This window comes from Miscanthus floridulus, chromosome 11, assembly GCF_019320115.1.
Source record: "Miscanthus floridulus cultivar M001 chromosome 11, ASM1932011v1, whole genome shotgun sequence".
In the NCBI taxonomy this organism is placed as follows: Eukaryota; Viridiplantae; Streptophyta; class Magnoliopsida; order Poales; family Poaceae; genus Miscanthus; species Miscanthus floridulus.
In genome coordinates, this window is record NC_089590.1 from 88,997,570 (window position 1) to 89,015,924 (window position 18,355).

Sequence of the window (18,355 nt, forward strand, 5' to 3'; positions counted from 1 at the left end):
CCGTTTGACCATCCAAACAATTCATCTACCAAAACTGCTGTGTTCTGAAATGGCAGCAAACTGAGCCGACAAGATATCTCTCAAATCTGATGTTTTACTCAACCAATACTCAAACCAACTTAAGACATTGAAGGGTCCTAAGCAAGGAATGAGATCACCAAGTTTGGGGTCAATCCAACTTCGTTTGAGTCACTAATCGTTGGCTTGAAGATGTTCGGTTCTGTACCTTAAAATCTAGACAGATTTCTCGTTCTTCTCTTTCTTTGCTTCATACGTTGTGGTGTGTGTTCTATACTCTCAATCTCTTTGTATAGCAGCAGCAGCCTTTCCCTAGCTGAGGATGGAGGCTAGAGTTTTCCTCACATGCTTCTCTTGTAACACTTCAACCATCGTTCTAGACAGTAATCTTGACTATACACAAGCATTGGACTTATGGCTATGTTTTCGGGACACAAAGCATACTCTTCATGGAGGGACTGTCCTACAGAGATAAGGAACCATTCCTATATATCCTTCGGCACTTCGTCCAATACAGTCCGGACACATGTGTTAGTGGCACATAGGGGCACAAAGATGCTGACTGAAACTAGGGACGTGCTTTCGCTAGCTCCTACATAGCCGATACAACATCTTGTACTATCTGTGTGATTGTCCAAGATGGAATTGACTTGATAGCACAGGTTTTGGAAAACAAAGCAGTAGCTGCATTGCTAAACGGCTTGCTATTACATTGCTTAACATTACTCTGCGAGACATAACCTTCATAATTAGCAAAAAGTTGTCACCTAGCTGGAGGTTAAGCTTCCGACTAGTAACTAATCAGTTGTCTCTCAACACTAAAAGTTCTAAATTTGCACTCTTGCCAATAATAGTTGTGATTGACGCATAACAGATGGTCACCATCGAAGTCAGCAGACAAGGGGTCACACTAGAGATTGTTGATCTCGACTGTGCGATCAGCATGCACATAATAATCAAGACTTGGATAGCCAGGTCATAATCATAATGTGACGTTCGATTCTTATCTGACTAACAACTTGTCCAACATTAATTGTTGTGTGCCTTTCTGATCCAACAGTGATGACATAAGTTGTTCACTAGGTGACGGACATCAATACTGGGACAACCAAGTGGAGTCACTTGTCTACCACCTCTTGTAGTCGGTTAATGTTTATGTTGGTGACCAGTTCTTCAAAGGTTATCCTTTTTGTGACTTCAACAAGAAGCTCTACTACTTTCGGTCTGATATAGGGATCTTCGATAAGATATGCAGAGATAACCAAGGAAGAGCTCACGTGAAAATAACACATCGGTACGGTTCGGCAATGGATCATGACTAGAAACTTCGATACCAGCGCGCACCCAGCCACACAACCATGCGTCAGCCGCCCACAAGGAGGACCTAGGTTCCATTGCGGCACCATAGATCGCTAATCATGGCACCATTACTGAACATACAACCCACTAGAATTCTCACATGGCACAAATTTGGTTGCATAGGAGCAAGCACAATGAGAAGGAGGGATAGCAAACAAAGGTAGTCACAAGGTTAGGACTCAACAAGGAGGTGATCAGAAGATCAAAACACAGCGCAAAAGAACATAGCCTAATTGCCGAAGGCAACTAAGCAGGAGACTCTTGCTTAATTTCCATTTATGCCTCGTGTCCACCAAAGTGATTACCAGATAAAGATTAACATGAGATTTGGTCTTGTCGAGCAGCAACATGAGATCAAGACTGATAAACATCCAGAGACTTGAAAGAGTTGGAGACAAAATACACGAGATTCGTGGGACAGAGCCATTGCACTGACTAGGGACTCAGTTGATAAAGCAATGACATGATCTGCGAGGAAAAGGTTCCAAAGCTAGGGCAGATAGCGATTAGCGTTGCACTATCTCATCCGTAGGAGAAAGAGCAATAAGGTCCAACAAGGATTTTTGAGCAGGGTCCTCCCACACAGGAGCGGGACAACCACAAAACATGCAAGCATTCAAGGGAACTAAGCTTGGACCTAAGGTCAAGAAAAGGCATAGATAAAGTCTTCGTAGCACAACGTTCAAGGCTAGCAACCACGTGTACAGGCTCAGGCTCCCAAGAGAGAACCTAATTGGAGACAACAACTGTGCGATTACGTAACTTGAGCGTTGTTTTAGGATAAAGCTATTTGACACTCGTATGCTTACCGAGGACAAAAGGGTGACAACTACGGCACTACCTAGATACGAGCATCCACGCCTACATCATGGTCTTAAGCGAGCATTTCGAAACACTCAATCCAATTAGCTTAAATGGCTATTACGAAGCACAAAGCTCGTACATAACAAGCAGTCACCTACAACAACACCACTACACATATCATGCAAAACATGGTGGTAAGGCACTGTTACCTTTTGTTTCCTTTTTACTGAGTAGGTGGATATCTCTACAAAACAAGTTTTACTTACATTTAGCAATTTAGTTTTCAAAGGGGTGAACTTTTTGTTAACTATTAACTCATCATCTATTTCCTTTGGAAGCCAACATACGAGGCAAAGCTAATCACACACTAACTTCAAGCATAGCTATTCAAGCAGCATGGGACAAGGCATTTTGGCTAGCTTCACACAGGGAAAATAGTGACATCAAATTGATCACAAGTTACTTAGCATTAGAACAAGGTGAGGGAAGCATATTTATGCACAAGCACAATCATGATGCATGCTCGTCCTATTCGTCCTCATGAAATTACCAGCCTAAGGTGGCAATCACGTTCTATGTCGGTGGCATAACACGTACTCTCTCGATATATAGCTAGTCGTCAGCTATATTCAATCTACGCATTCATGGTCAGCGTACCTGCAGGCAAATTCATTACAGCCCATCCCCACAAGAGATAAATAAGCACACAATGAAAGAAGTAAACTAAGATACTCTCCATATATACATCCCCAGATGTATATACTTCGATATCCATAGCTACCCGATAAATATACCCGCAATTAAGTACCTTCATATATACATGGGTGTAACATGTAAATATTCCAGTAACCATAGCTAACTTTCCCCTAGACCGACAGTTGGACGGTCATGCTCTCACAACTCACACTTACCTAGACGTAGAGACAATTGATCCATACATTACCATTCAAACGAATGACATCCATACAATAGCACGCCGTATGGACGACGAAAGTAAAAACCCCCATGTTAGTACTTAGATAGCCACCTAATAGTCCTTAACTGGGCATAAAGGATGATGCCGCTAGCATAGTTTTGCAAATTAGTTTTGACAAATTTGCCTGTAGCTAAAGTTTTAGTTAAAATAGGCTTTTTAAAACCAAAACTTTGTTTTTAAAACAATGTACATGACAGTATTATGCTTAATCTTGCTCTGATGCCAGCTGTAACAGAACCGCCCAATTTATACAAGATCAAGTATGGCTGTCCCCGCTAACATGTTGACACACACATACTTTCACTCATATAAACCCGGTAGTCCGCCGAGTGTCCCAAAAGACCTCGGTAAATCAACATCACAACCAAGATCGCGTGATTAAGCAAATACATATCACATACGCAGGGTTGCAGCGGAAAATAATATTACAATTGGATTCGCCAATAATAGTACAAGTTTGGGTTTCAAAACCGATTAGTGAAAACAACATAGCTTTCAAAAGATTACATTAATATATGTTCTAAATACATTGCTAGCATAAGTGACATCATCCGACAAAAGCATATAGATGAGAAGTAACTATAGAATCACCGAGCCCATCGGCGGTTAGCCACCATCTTCAATAGGCCGAGAACTTCACCTGCAATATGGTGGGATAAACCCTGAGTACGAGAAGGTACTCAGCTAGACTTACTCGTCAAAACCAGAAATAAAGGACACCAAGGGTCATGCAAGGCTTATGAGGTGGGCTAGCTTGACACAGTTGCATAAAAGAGCTTATGAATATAGTGACCAATATAAACTTAGCATCAAGTTTATCATCATTTACCTGTCCACTAGATTAGCACCTGTACTAGAGCACTCACTTATTAGGAGCAAACAATATTAACCATAGCAGGTATAATAAGGCTGTCATCATCAAATCATCATTTCTGAACCATTATGTTATTTAGTGTATCCACTTTGGAGATAAGCCCATCAAGTTCTCACTAACCTAGAGAGATGGCGACTCGAATCGAATTACAACTCAGCTGAGGGGGTATTCCTAACTCTCACCCTAGCATACTTTGCAAGGGTAGCCGTGGGTCACCTTTGGGACAACTCAGGAACCAAATTCGCGGGTTCGATCAGCGCCAGCACTCTCAGGGATTACCCTTCTGCTAGGACGATTAGGACTTTTAAATCACCTGCCCTTGGACTCAAGCCTACGGCTCCCTTCCGAGGCGTACTTTATACTTATCTACTCCCGGCCTGAGGTGAGCTACTCGGCTTCGTGGTCGGTCTTTGAACACAGCCAACTAAGAGAGAGGCATGCGTTCAACATGAATAGGAAAGGCTCCAAGATTCAGTCCTTAAGCAACACAGACGGAGTCACTACAAACCAGCAAGCCTCCGCCCGGTCTTCATTTCAAATTAAGACAGGTTCTTTTCCACGATAGCAAATGTAACAACCCGGGTTTTTTGAGAAGCCAAAAATACGAACTTTTTAGAATTTTTCCTGCAATATGTGGAGCATGTAGATGCTAGGTCAAACAAAGAACAATTTATAAATAAATTGTTGCATACGTATAGTGTTGTTTGAAGGAGCTTGCCGGAGTTTTTGATCTGGATTTGGGTTTCGTGTCGGAGTGCACGATCCGTAGCAACCCCTCTTAATTTCCTTTTGGAATATCTCATAAATCTCCGTCGCATTTCTTTTGAACTCATTTGATCCGAAATCATAAAAATCACACCTCTCCAATTATTTTTGAACTCCTCTTGAAATTCATTGTATTGTACTTCAACTTCTCTTTATATTCCACGTAACCTCTCTTAAAAACTCATTCAAATTCCTTGAAACAATAAAAGGAAAAATCCTTTTCCTTTTATACCTCCAAGCCCACCATCCCCTTTCCCTTGGCCCAACTGGCGCAGTAGCCTAGCCTGGCCTGGCTCCTCCCCTTCGGCCCGTCCGCTCGCCCTTGGCCTCGACCCAGCTTGCCCTGCCAGCGCCTTGGCCCAACCGGCGCAGACAGCCGGCCGGCCCAGCAAGCCGCGGCCCAGCCTGGCCAGCAGCCAAAACCGGTGCCCCCTTGCCAACCCTAGGGCAGCGCCCTGGCCTCCAGGCGCTCCTAGCCGCTCCCAGTCGCCGCTGCTCGCTCGGACACGCGCGCATGCGCCCTGCACGCGCACCGCATGCCCCTTCTAGAACCCTAGGCCAAGCGCGCCGTGACCCGCTCCCACGCCGCCACCGCTCGGGTGGCAAAGCACACGCCTGCGCTTCACCAGCTCTGCACCCCCCGCTCGATGCGCGCCACATGGGTAGGAAGCGCAGACCCCAAGGATCGCCGCCATCCATGACCCCTGGCAGCCCTAGCCTACGGGCATAAGTAGCCGAGCCACCGCCGCCCCATCTCCATCCTGTCCGCCACCACAGCAGCCGGCGCCTCTCCCAAACTCCCTCCTCTAGCCGCCGCTCTTCCTCGCTGGCTTCACCTCCTCGCCGTGATGCGCTAGTGCGTGGCAACAGTGCCCGCTGTCCAGAGCCGCCCACGCCGCACTCGTGCAACCCCGTCGACGCCACCACCTAGAGCCCCCTCGTCCCCGTCAGGCCGCCGCACCGTCGACTTCACTCGCAAGCCCGCGGTGGTCTCGTCACCCAGCAGCGTCCGATCGACATGCCCCTTTGCCGCCTTCATCACCTAGCCACGACCGCGACACGACGCCTGACCAGAGCTGCTTCTCCACCACTCCGTCGCTGCGTCGAGCCGCCTCGCCACCGCGACGCCGACGGGCCACCGATGCCCCGCCAGCCGCCCGTCCTCCGTCTTCTCGCGCTCAGCCTCGGCAAGCGGCCACTCCGCCCCGACCGCACCACGCCGCCGCAGCAAGCTGTGTGAGGCACGACATCGCATTCGATGGCGTCCCCGTCCTCGCCAATTCCACCGATGAGCCCCTTTTTCCATGGCAAGTCTCCACCTTTCGCCTTAGCTCCCTAGACCGCACCCTACACCAGCTCAAGCCGCCGCCTTGGGTGCAAGAACAATCTCCCGGAGCCACCTCGCTGTACCGATGCTGCCACGGAGCCCAGGACCACATCGAGCCTTGGCCCCTATGGATCGCGACGCCCGAGCCCCGGTGCCGCACCGACCATGTTGCCACTCGAGCTCTCCCAAAGGAAGATGATGCGGTGGCCATCTTCCTCCATCACGCGGACACACGCCGACGAGCCATCGGTGAGCACTGGTTTCCCAAGCCCCCACCTTTGTTCACGCCTGGTGGTCTGCCTATCCTGGCCTTCCACGCCGGCTTTGTCCCCGCGCCGACGTGGCCTTCCGGGGCGCCGCAGAGCATTTTGTGCCGCTCACGCACTTGCACGGCCATGCTCAAGGACTCGCCCCTCCCTTCGAGCCGGCATATTTTCCTACAGGGGGCACGATGCCGCACCGGTAGCCACCCACGGCCAGGCGAAATCACACGTGTGTGTCATGCACAGCGACATAAGACAGGCACCAAGCTATGGCCTTCCATCCTCCTCTCTGCTCCCTCATCCATACCAGTCGCAGGCGCCGAGGGTTGAGGCAACCGCACTCGCACAGCACGCGCACACCTCGCGGACACGCCGCGCCGAACCCTTCTGAGCCCCGACCAACCATGTCAACGCTGCTGGTCGGCACGGCACTGCACCGATTCATCACGGCCATGACTCTCCTCTGTGCCACTATCCTACCACCCCAAGCCCCATAGTGAGCTTCCCCTGCCTTATCCCATACTCATCGTCGTGGACTCGCCATGAACGCCGACACATTCTCCCAACCTGGGAGGACCAGAAGCCAAGCCCTGGGCTCCACTGCACACTACGCTCGCACACAGACCTTCAAGATCCCACGCACGGCCTTGCCGAGCCCTGGAGGCTCGAGAACGCCGATGCCGCCAAGTTCCCCGATCACACACGGACCTAGAGCCTCGCAGCCATGAACGCTTACCCTCACCTTGCCAGACGAAGACCAAGATAGAGCCTTTTATGGCCGCTCGCCGCACGGGCACATGTGCACTCACACACAAGCACCGGCCTAGGACCTTGCCTTGTTGCCACTGCCTGGACGAATGCACAACACGTGCGCGGGTACCGTCGGGCGAACGCCTCCGCCCTCGCAAGCCAAGCCCTTTTGGGCCTTCCACTGAGCACCGATGAGCGTCCTGCGGCCTTGCTCTTCTTGCTATGGAACACAGCCTCACGACGTAGCGCCGTGCACGCAGCCAGCTGACCACCACGGCCATGCATGGCTGCCTCGCGGCCTTGACGCCGTGGCATGCGCACGCATCGGTCAAGCCCACACCTTTTGGCCTTGGTCGTCGTTCCGTCCTGTCCTGCTGTCATGCGGCTTGTAGCAACACACACGCGCGCAACCACTAGCACGTAGTGCCTTGACGCCCATGGCCACGCCGAGCGGCTAGACGCCAGTGAGCGCACGCACACCACCGCACGGCCTTGCACGAGCCCTGTGCCCTGCCCCATCCTTGCTGTGGCGCACACGCATGGCAATGGACTGGACACTGCCGAGACCACCGTTGCCGAGACCACCACTGCTGAGACCACCATGACTCTGCCTCGATGCTGAGACCACCACTGCCGAGACCACCATGACTCCACCTCGATTGTCGAGACCACCACTGCCGAGACCACCGTGACTCCGCCTCGATGCCGAGACCACCACTGCCGAGACCACCATGACTCCGCCTCGCTTGCCAAGACCACTATGGCCTCGCTTGCTAAGACCACCATGACCCCGTCTACTGCGAGCCGTTACCTCTGGATCTTTGAGTTATCGAACCTTAGTCGATGCCTTACCATGACGATGGAAAGCCCCGTCTATTATCTTCCCGTATATGCACATCTACCTTGTCGGACCCCAATCTCACGTCCAATCTGTTTATGCCTGTCTTACAGGACCCTTCATCTCCCAGCTATGGAATGTGCTACTCCGCAGTCATGTCGAGTCGTGTTTCCTTTTTGGTCGTGTTTGGATCTTATCGTGGTTGTTTGAGTTGTTGCCTGTGTGCCGTGCTTCGAGCCGGCTGAGGGATCATACCTCATTCGGACGTTACGATCGTGGGATTTGTCTCGCCATGGCCGTGACGCCGAGTGTAACTCGACCCCTCACTTTTTAGTTGACTTCATTGCACTGTGAGTGTTAACTCCTACCTTCGGCCCTAGGACGTGTCGTGATGGATTCAATATCGATGGCGATATCGATGCGGATATTACCCGCACATTTTGAGCCCTTTGTGACCAAGTTCTATGGGAGATAACCTGGGAGTAAACAATCGTGGAACGATGGATGCCAGCTCGTTGGCATAGCTTGTGGCCGCGAGTTCACCTCGCCATAACCATGGGGCTACGCCTCTCTTTTGCTTTTGTTGCTTCTTCGTGCTCAAGCCCTTGTATGCTTGTACCCCATTTGACCATCATGTTTCTCTGATTCTCACGGTGACAATCGCACCGCTTTGAATCCAAGAGGTATCTTAGTGCTAGCACACCTAGGTCGGGTACCCTACGAGTGGCTTACGCACTTGGTTGTTCTTGCTCTTATTGCCCTGATAGCCCGCTCTGTTCGATTCCGTCTTGCCCGTGACGATTGGATCAGAGATCGGACCATTCCCTTTTGTTAGCAAAGCTATAGTCTATGTCGTACCTCGGACCCATGCGTGTTGACCCGATCGACCGTCTAAAACCATCTTCCCTGAAGATGTGTCTAGGAACATAACATGGATGTGCCTAGCTAACCCCGCTGCTTTTGCCGTGTTGAACGACTGTCTCCTCGGCTCCCAACGTTGATGTGTCGTGCGGATCGAGAGGACCCGTCGCTGTCCAACCTCTTCGCGCTACCGCTTCCTACCATAGCGGGTGAGCCAAAGTACATTGGAGCCAAGTCACGATAATGTTATTCGTTCTTGTTTGCTTCCCGTGTCCAGTTGTGACTTGTGGGATAAGGCTATAAAAGCTGAACCCTGTCGTTCTTCCTTCGTTGGGCCTGTCTTCCGATTCTCGTCATCCCCATGATGCCCGGAAGGAAAGACAGCGAGCCGTGATGTTTGCTATGAATGAGCTCTAGCTTAAACCATTTATCGTAAAGCCGTACTGGCTTGGCCATGGCATAAGCTTGTGCATAAGCAAACCATCACTTGTGTTTCTTGGCCCAAGGAAATCGGACAACCACCGAGAGGGCTAAGCTGTGAATCTTTTAGTGTGCCATTGGTGTTATTGGATCTTCCTACGTCTTGTCATCTTTTCGAGTGTTGTGTGTTCTCTAGCTTTGCGTGTCGCTTCGCGGAGTAGCTAGCGATCGGATCAAGAGAACGGAAACAACGACAAGGACTGTGGACTAGAGTTGACTCAGGAGGAGACGACCCCGCTGATTGAACACCAACAGATGGAGAATTGTACCACTACTACCTCTACATCGCAGGTGTCATGGCAGTACCCTCTTTTAGAGAATCCTATTAGACATTGCATAAATATCTAGAACTGCTAGCGCTTTATAATTGTTCCTTTGCTAGTACTTTGATGCATGCTACTACCTGAGCCATTATTACCCTGATGCAACCCACTCTACCACGTCACCCTACTTTGCGCATTCGCTCACTTATATATGCTTACTTGCCTGCTTGCTTGCATATTACACCACTATACTTATTATTAACTCCACTTCGCATTATATCGGGGATGTGATGCTGGTGGTGAACCCCCTAGGCATGGTTTGGTTATGGGTGCCAGACTAGGTGGTGTGTGAGCGTGCTGCGTGTGTCTTGGGTGCGTGGAGAGTGAGGGTTGTGTCGACCGAGCTGGAATAACGACGAGCCTAGGGCGAGTCTTGCTATGTGGTGCTACCTGGGCACTTGGTTATGGAATACCTATGGTGGGTAAATGGTAATTGGAGGTGGCCTTGGGTGTGAACCTTGGAGAGGTGGAGCCCCGGGTAGAGGTGCTGTGGTGGCACGTAAAATGGAAAACCGGATGATGACATTCTGGCTTGGTCAATCCCTAAGGACTTACTAGTACTTAGACTCACCGGGAATCCTTTACATCCCACTCGCCCTATATGGTGTGGGATAGGTCCACCAAACACCGTCTTCGGGTTTGGCTCCAACATCACATCCTTTCCGTGATGCATCTAGCGTACCTAAATGAGGTGCAAGATGCAAGTGTATGAATACATGGAAGTGCAATAGACAATGCATCGCATGCAAAGACAAGCACAAGGTTACATTAACATGCACAAGCACTTCGTATTGCTTACTTTAAATATCGCACAATTTATCATGCCATGATAGCAAAGAAGACGACAACACCAAGCATGACACAAGTTTCCCAAGATCTCAGGTACTCTAACTCAACCATCATCAAAGGTATGAGCCACACTTAGCAATATACAAGCAAACAACTATAATTGGAATCTGTCAATTTATGGACATGCAAACAGCAGCTACAAGATTTAGCTATAACTGGAGTTACACAAGTCCAAATGACTTGCAAGAAGACATTCTGGAAAGCTTATGAAATTATCTACATTTCATCTATAACCATCATAGCATGATTCACAAGTGAAGTAGGTTGAAATTATACATTTACCAAAACTGGTCTAAACAAGACAGAGATCAATCAATTGTATAACCCAACTTTAAACAACTGTAACTCTTAAACTACTAGGCCAAATGACACCAAATTTTAACAGCACCTAGATACATGAATAATCTACAACTTTTGTATAAACAAGTTTCACAACAAAGCACATTATCATAAAGAACTTTGCTAAGTTCCCAGATCTGTCCATAAACCACACCGGCAAGAAAATAATTATTAACTTATGTTGCAAACACATAATTGGGCACAACCAACTTTACCAACATTTCACACATGACTAAAGAACACCAGAAAGCATGATGCTCACCTCTAAATAAATTTTCTTAAAGCATTTCTTAATTTATTTAGACATCAAGGTGTATTTATGAACATATACAAAAATGTACAATAAATTCTACAAAAATTACAGTAGCTCACATATCCTCTCAATAGTCTACTATACAAATTTCACTCCATTTGAATAAGTATAACTGCCTCTACGAAAAAGACAATTTGCTATTGCAAGAAATCATGTGAGAGCGAGATAAACCAATAACTCACTCATACTTCATCCAATACTTATGAAATTTTTACCACACATCAACTATCACATGAGTAGCATGCCACAAAAATTTCACTTCATTTGGAGCCCTAGATTTGCAGTTATGGAAAATAACAAATTCAACTAGCATTACAACCTTACTACACAAATCTATTTTTACCGCAAAATATTGAAACTAAAACATGCCATATTATAGATCTAATGCATAGAGAATTTCACAAGGATTCCAAAAAGTCCTTATTTGCTATTTTACGAATTTCCTATGAATTACTATGAATTTCCAAAGATTCAGCAAATTTACTGCAAATAGGTCCTTATCGGCACTATTCATTTGAGTCCCTGACTTCGCAGTTAGACCCCTCCCTTTCATCAAATTCTGGCGCAAGGTCCCTGGTCGCAGTTGAGAACAGAGGAGGCCGGGGAATCGGTCGGTGGCGGCCGGAGAAGGGCCAGCGGCGGCGGTAGAGTGGCGGGGAGGACCAGGGGTCCCGCGCGCGCCCGCTGGTGGTCTCGGATGGCCGAGAGGCGGCCCGAGGTGGACCGGTCATGTGCACCGGCAGTCGGAGGCGACGGCGGCCGGCGACTGCAGTGCTCCCAGCATGGTTTTGGACGGCGAGCACGAGCACGGCGTGCAGGAGAGGGAGGCGAAGCTGATGGCGTTGCTCGTGAGGAGCGAGGGGGCTAAGAGGGGGAAAACAGTCATGGCAATGGGGCTTCGCTCGGCTGCCATGGTAGGCGAGACAGCGAGAGGGAGCGAAGGGCGAGAGGGAGGCCGAGCGAGTGAGCCAGAGAGAGAGCTGAGGGCGCCAGGTCTCTGTTTTCACGAGCACGGTCGCGAGGTGGCGAGCGGCGGGCGCACCAGAGAGCCACGCGGCAGCGGCGCGCGGCCATGGTGGGCGCGAGCTCTGCATGGCTGCCACGCGCTCCCCCTTTGGGCAATTTCCCAGAACACCTGGCAGGCGACGACGTGGCCACATTAGAACCAAGTTTTGGGCATCTTCGGGGCATATTCGGTTCTAGGCGCCTTAAGCAAAGTGGTAGATCTCTAAGTCCTCTCCAACATTCGTTAAGGGTAATTGGCCATTAGGGCTGCAGGTTAGGGGCTAATTAAGCCCCAAAATGACAGTGTCAGTGCCTTGATAGCGGTTAAGTAAACGCAAAATTGAGGACCAAAACGGAGTCAAACTTAGTGCAACTTTTTGTATGCTCTTCTACAATATATAACCTTCAACTTTTATTTTTGGACCAACTCAAGTTGCTTAACGAATTTCGGAGAACGCGGAATGCCAATGGCGACGACGATGAATTCCAGACTTAGACAAATTCTAAGTCTGAAAACCGCCGCATATTCAATTTTCGAGCCTCTGTTTGACTTAGTTCCAAGCTGATCTGGCTCTTGTTCCAAAAACAAAGTTTGTTCTACTCTACTCAATCTTCAACTTTTATTTAAGGTGCAACTCCATGCAAGTGCTGTAAGTGGTTGGTCAACATAGGTCAAAGTATCGTCACTGTAAAGCTTAAATTAGAGTTATTGACCGATTGAGGCATTTTCTTGACTTCTGCTCAACATGAACCTTTTATAACTTTTGTTGTAGAGTTCATCTAGAGTTATTTGGGCATGGTTACAAGGTTTGATTGATGACCTACAATTCCATTCACTTAATAGTGCAATTCACGCACTTAGTAAAATCATTCCAATAAGGATATAACTTATCATTTCATGTGACTTTTTTATTCCAAACTTCATGAAACTTTTCTAGTGATCAATATAGATGGATATTGATGTGAGACACATGAAAGAAGTGCATCCAACATTACTCAAGCATACTTTTTGAAAAGGCAACATGTAAGCAATGGTGCATGGTCCAAGTTTAAGTGGTGGCTCATTTTCATATGTTTGACCTAACGTCTCCATCACCACTTAACATGTCATGGTTAAGTTTAAACCCATTGCTTAACTAGTGACAAACACCTGGGGTGTTACAATTACCCATTGGTTCTAGATCCGACCATTGCCGGCATGACTGTCACAAAAGTACTAATTGACGGAGGAGCAGGACTCAACATCATCTTTTCAGAAACTCTAAGAAAGATGGGACTACAACTCGTCAGGATGATCACACCAACAGGCACACCTTTTTATGACATAGTACCCGGTAAGGCAGCAATGCCACTTGGACAAATCACTCTATCGGTTACCTTTGGGACTCCCTCAAATTACCGCACAGAGTTCATCAAATTCGAAGTCGCAGATTTTGATTCCTCATATCATGCAATTCTTGGGCGACCAGCACTAGCAAAATTCATGGCAATACCGCATTATCCGTACCTGTTGCTCAAAATGCTAGGGCCTAACGGAGTTTTTTTCTCTTCGGAGCGATTTAAAGCGCGCATTTGACTGCGACGTACAGGCAATCCAAATTGCAACAAAGGCACAAGCAAACAATGGAAGAAAAGAAATAGCCACTATCGCCGCAGAAACAAGCCAAGAAGAACTAGAGATACCAGCTAAGAGACCGAGCATTCTAGCACCACCAAAAGAAGCCAACGTGAAGCAAATCGACCTTGGCACCGGTGATCTCACAAAAACAGCAACCATCAGTGCCCACCTATCGGTAAAATAGGAACTCGCGCTCACCAACTTTCTTCGGGACAACAAGGACATTTTTGCTTGGAAGCCGGCCGACATGCCAGGGGTCCCAAGAGAGTTGGCTGAGCACGGAATTGATATCAATGAAGGATCCAAGCCTGTAAAGCAACGACTACGATGATTCTCTCCCGACAAGAAGGCAACAATTAAAAAGGAAATTACAAAACTAATGGCAGCTAGATTCATCAGGGAAATTCTCCATCCAGATTGGCTAGCAAATCTAGTTCTGGTACAGAAAAAGAACACAGACGAGTGGCGCATGTGTGTTGACTACACAGATCTCAACAAACACTGCCTAAAAGATCCATTCGGGCTACCACGCATTGATCAGATAGTTGATTCAACAGCAAGATCTGCCCTATTATCTTTTCTCGATTGCTATTCCGGGTATCACCAGATCGCATTAAAAGAAAAAGACCAAAGCAAGACATCTTTTATCACTCCGTTCGGTGCCTACTGCTACAGGACAATGTCGTTTGGACTCAAGAATGCTGGAGCCACTTACCAAAGAGCCATCCAAACATGCCTCGGTGATTAGATCGGCGAAAACATAGAAGCATACGTGGACGACGTGGTTGTAAAAACAAAGAGCCCGGATACACTGATTGAAGACTTAAAATAAACCTTCGAGAACCTGAAGAGGTGGAGGTGGAAATTGAACCCAAACAAGTGCGTATTCGGAGTTCCCTCAGGACAACTACTCAGATTCTTGGTCAGTCATCGCGGAATCGAAGCAAGCACCAAGCAAATTCGAGCAATAACAGAGATGGGCTCTCCTCGAAACATCAAAGAAGTACAAAAACTAACAGGCTGCATGGCGGCACTCAACCGTTTCATATCAAGACTCGGCGAAAAAGGGTTGCCTTTCTTTAAACTACTAAAGAAGATAGACAAGTTCGAGTGGACAGAAGAAGCCAATGAAGCTTTCAAGAAACTTAAGGCATACCTCACCTCCTCACCAGTCCTCACACCTCCAAAGAAAGATGAAGACATGATGCTATACATTGCAGCCACTACTACTGTAGTCAGCACGGCAATAGTAGTGGAAAGAGAAGAAGAAGGGCGTGTATATAAAGTACAGTACCTAGTATACTATATCAGTGAAGTGCTATCAGAATAAAAAATCAGGTATCCGCATGTGCAAAAACTACTCTACACCCTACTAATCACTTCACGCAAGCTTTGTCACTATTTTGAGAGCCACAAGATTACCGTGGTGATAGATTTCCCACTAGGAGACATCTTACGCAACAACAACAGGACGCATATCCAAGTGGGTGGTTGAACTCGGTGCTCTCAACATCGATTTTACCCCGCGGAAAGCAATTAAATCTCAAGCCCTTGCTGATTTTGTTGCCGAATGGACAGAAATTCAACAACCCGTATCAAGCGCCATCCTTGATCATTGGAAGATGTACTTTGATGGATCACTTAAGCTAGGCGGAGCGGGTGCAGGCGTCCTCCTAATTTCACCAGACGAAAGACAACTAAAGTATGTCCTTCAGATATTATGGCAAGCCACCAACAACGAAGCAGAATATGAAGCCCTCATACACGGGCTAAGAGTGGCTATTACACTCGGAATCAAGCGACTACTCATATACGGTGATTCGGCAGTAGTCATCAATCAAGTCAACAAAGATTGAGATTGCACCAAAGAAAACATGGGTGCTTACTGTGCTAAAATCCAAAAACTCGAAAAACACTTCCAAGGACTAGAAATTCTACATGTCTTGTGGGATTCCAACATTGCAGCAGATGTTCTTGCCAAGCTTGGATCCGATAGGGCAGAGGTCCCACCCGGCGTATTCATAGAGGAGTTATCAGTTCCTTCTATCAAATAACCCGGTGAGACAACCACAGAACTCACAGCCAAAGGCAACCAGATTCTGGTGATCAACATATCATGGACATAGGTTTTTATTGATTACATCAAAGAAAATAAGTTGCTAGAGGAAAAACAGCAAGCCACACAAGTCATCCGCAGAAGCAAGAATTACGTCCAAGTAGGAGACAAGCTATATAGAAGAGCCGCATCATCAGGAGTACTCCTAAAATGCATCTCATTTGAAGAAGGCAAACAAATCCTAGACGAAATACACTCAGGCTGTTGTAGAAATCACGCCGCTTCAAGAACACTAATCGGCAAAGCATTCCGCACTGGTTTCTACTAGCCAACCGCTTTGAAAGATGCAGAAGAACTCGTCAGAAGATGCAGAAGTTGTCAGATGTTCGCAAGACAAGCTCATGTGCCAGCCCACAACCTCATCTGCATTTCACCCGCTTGGCCTTTCTCCTGCTGGGGCCTGGATCAAGTGGGACCTCTCAAGAAAGCAAAAGGCGGTTTCGAGTACATCTTTGTAGCAATCGACAAGTTCACCAAGTGGATCGAATACAAACCACTCGCAAAATACAGCGCAGCCAAAGCGGTCGAGTTCATCCAAGATATTATGCACCGCTTCGTCATGCCTAATCGAATCATCACAGATTTGGGTTCTCCCTTCACAGCTACAGAATTCAAAAGTTGGGCACATGATTGTGGCTTCAGTATAGATTACGCATTAGTCGCACATCCAGAAGCCAATGAACATGTAGAAAGGGCCAATGGACTCATACTAGCCAGACTAAAACCAAAGTTATATGAAGAACTAGTAGACTATGGGGCAAAATGGATTGAAGAATTACCCAAAGTTGTATGGGGGCTACGGACTCAAATAAGCAGAGCCACCGGATACTCACTTTTCTTCCTGGTATACGGATCAGAAGCCGTACTACCCGCAGACCTGATCTGGACATCACCAAGGATAGAACAATACGACGAAGGAGAAGCAGAACACACCTGAAGATTAGAACTCGACGGCACAGAAGAAGTCAGAGTAAACGCTACCCTGCAATCAGCAAAATACCTCCAAGGACTAAGGCGCCACTACAATAAGAATACTCAGTCTCGATCATTACAAGTCGGAGACTTAGCACTAAGAAGAATACAAAAAACCGACGGATGCCACAAACTACTCAGTCCATGGGAAGGTCCTTTTATCGTCACAAAAGTCGTCGGACCAGGCACATACAAGCTCATAACTGAAGATGGAAAAGAAGTCAACAATACATGGCACATCAGTCAGCTACGGAGATTCTACGCGTAAAAACAACTCAAGGGAGAATAGGTATACAAGACGCAAAAGATCAACGTTCATGATCAACAAAGATACCGCAATGTATCATTGTAACACATCAATACTCATGATCAATAAAGATGGTTATCTATCGACAAACATATGTCTATCCGAGTTATTTCTTAAATGCAAAATGGCTGAAAATACGCCTGAGCATCCCGGCCGAGAGCAAAATAGTTGAAAAGACACTTGAGCCCGCCGATGAGGGTAGCTAACAAGCTAACACCCGAAATAAAATGCAAAATGGCTGAAAAGACGCCTGAGCATCCCAGCCAAGAGCAAAATAGCTGAAAAGACGCTTGAGCCTGCCGATGAGGGTAGCTAACAAGCTAACACCTGAAATAAAATGCAAAATGGCTGAAAAGACGTCTGAGCATCCCGGCCAAGAGCAAAATAGCTAAAAAGACACTTGAGCCTACCGATGAGGGTAGCTAACAAGCTAACACCCGAAATAAAATGCAAAATGGCTGAAAAGACGCCTGAGCATCTCGGCCGAGAGCAAAATAGTTGAAAAGACACTTGAGCCTGCCGATGAGGGTAGCTAATAAGCTAACACCCGAAATAAAATGCAAAATGGCTGAAAAGACACCTGAGCATCCCGATCGAGAGCAAAATAGTTGAAAAGACACTTGAGCCCGCCGATGAGGGTAGCTAACAAGCTAACACCCGAAATAAAATCAAAACGCTGAAGCTAAGCCTGGGCATAGACCCGAGCAATATCAAAAACAGGACCCTCCAGCTACTTGTACCAAATAGCAAGAGGCTCGGGGGCTACACTGGAGATACCAAAGAACGCAAGATCTACATATAACGAGTTGTTTATAACTCGACGGATCAAGAAAGGTCGTCAACACAAAGATCTACATACAACGAGTTATTTACAGGGCACAAGAGAAGGCCAGACAAGCACTCGATAGATCAAGAAAGGTCGTCAACACTAGTTGCTTACTCAAATAGAAAAGTACTCGACAAATCATCCGAGGAATAGGCAGGGCATTCAGGCAAAGAAGACATCAGCAAAAAAGACCTTCATTCAAAAAAGAAGTATAATGCCATATTACAAGGCACGGGCATAAAAGTCAAATACATCAAGCCTCATCATCAGGAGAAGGGAGAACGATATTAAGATTATCTACTATCCTACTAGCTAAGTCTTCAACCTCGGGCTCCATCCTCTCAACAGCATCGATGTATTCTTGACTATCAG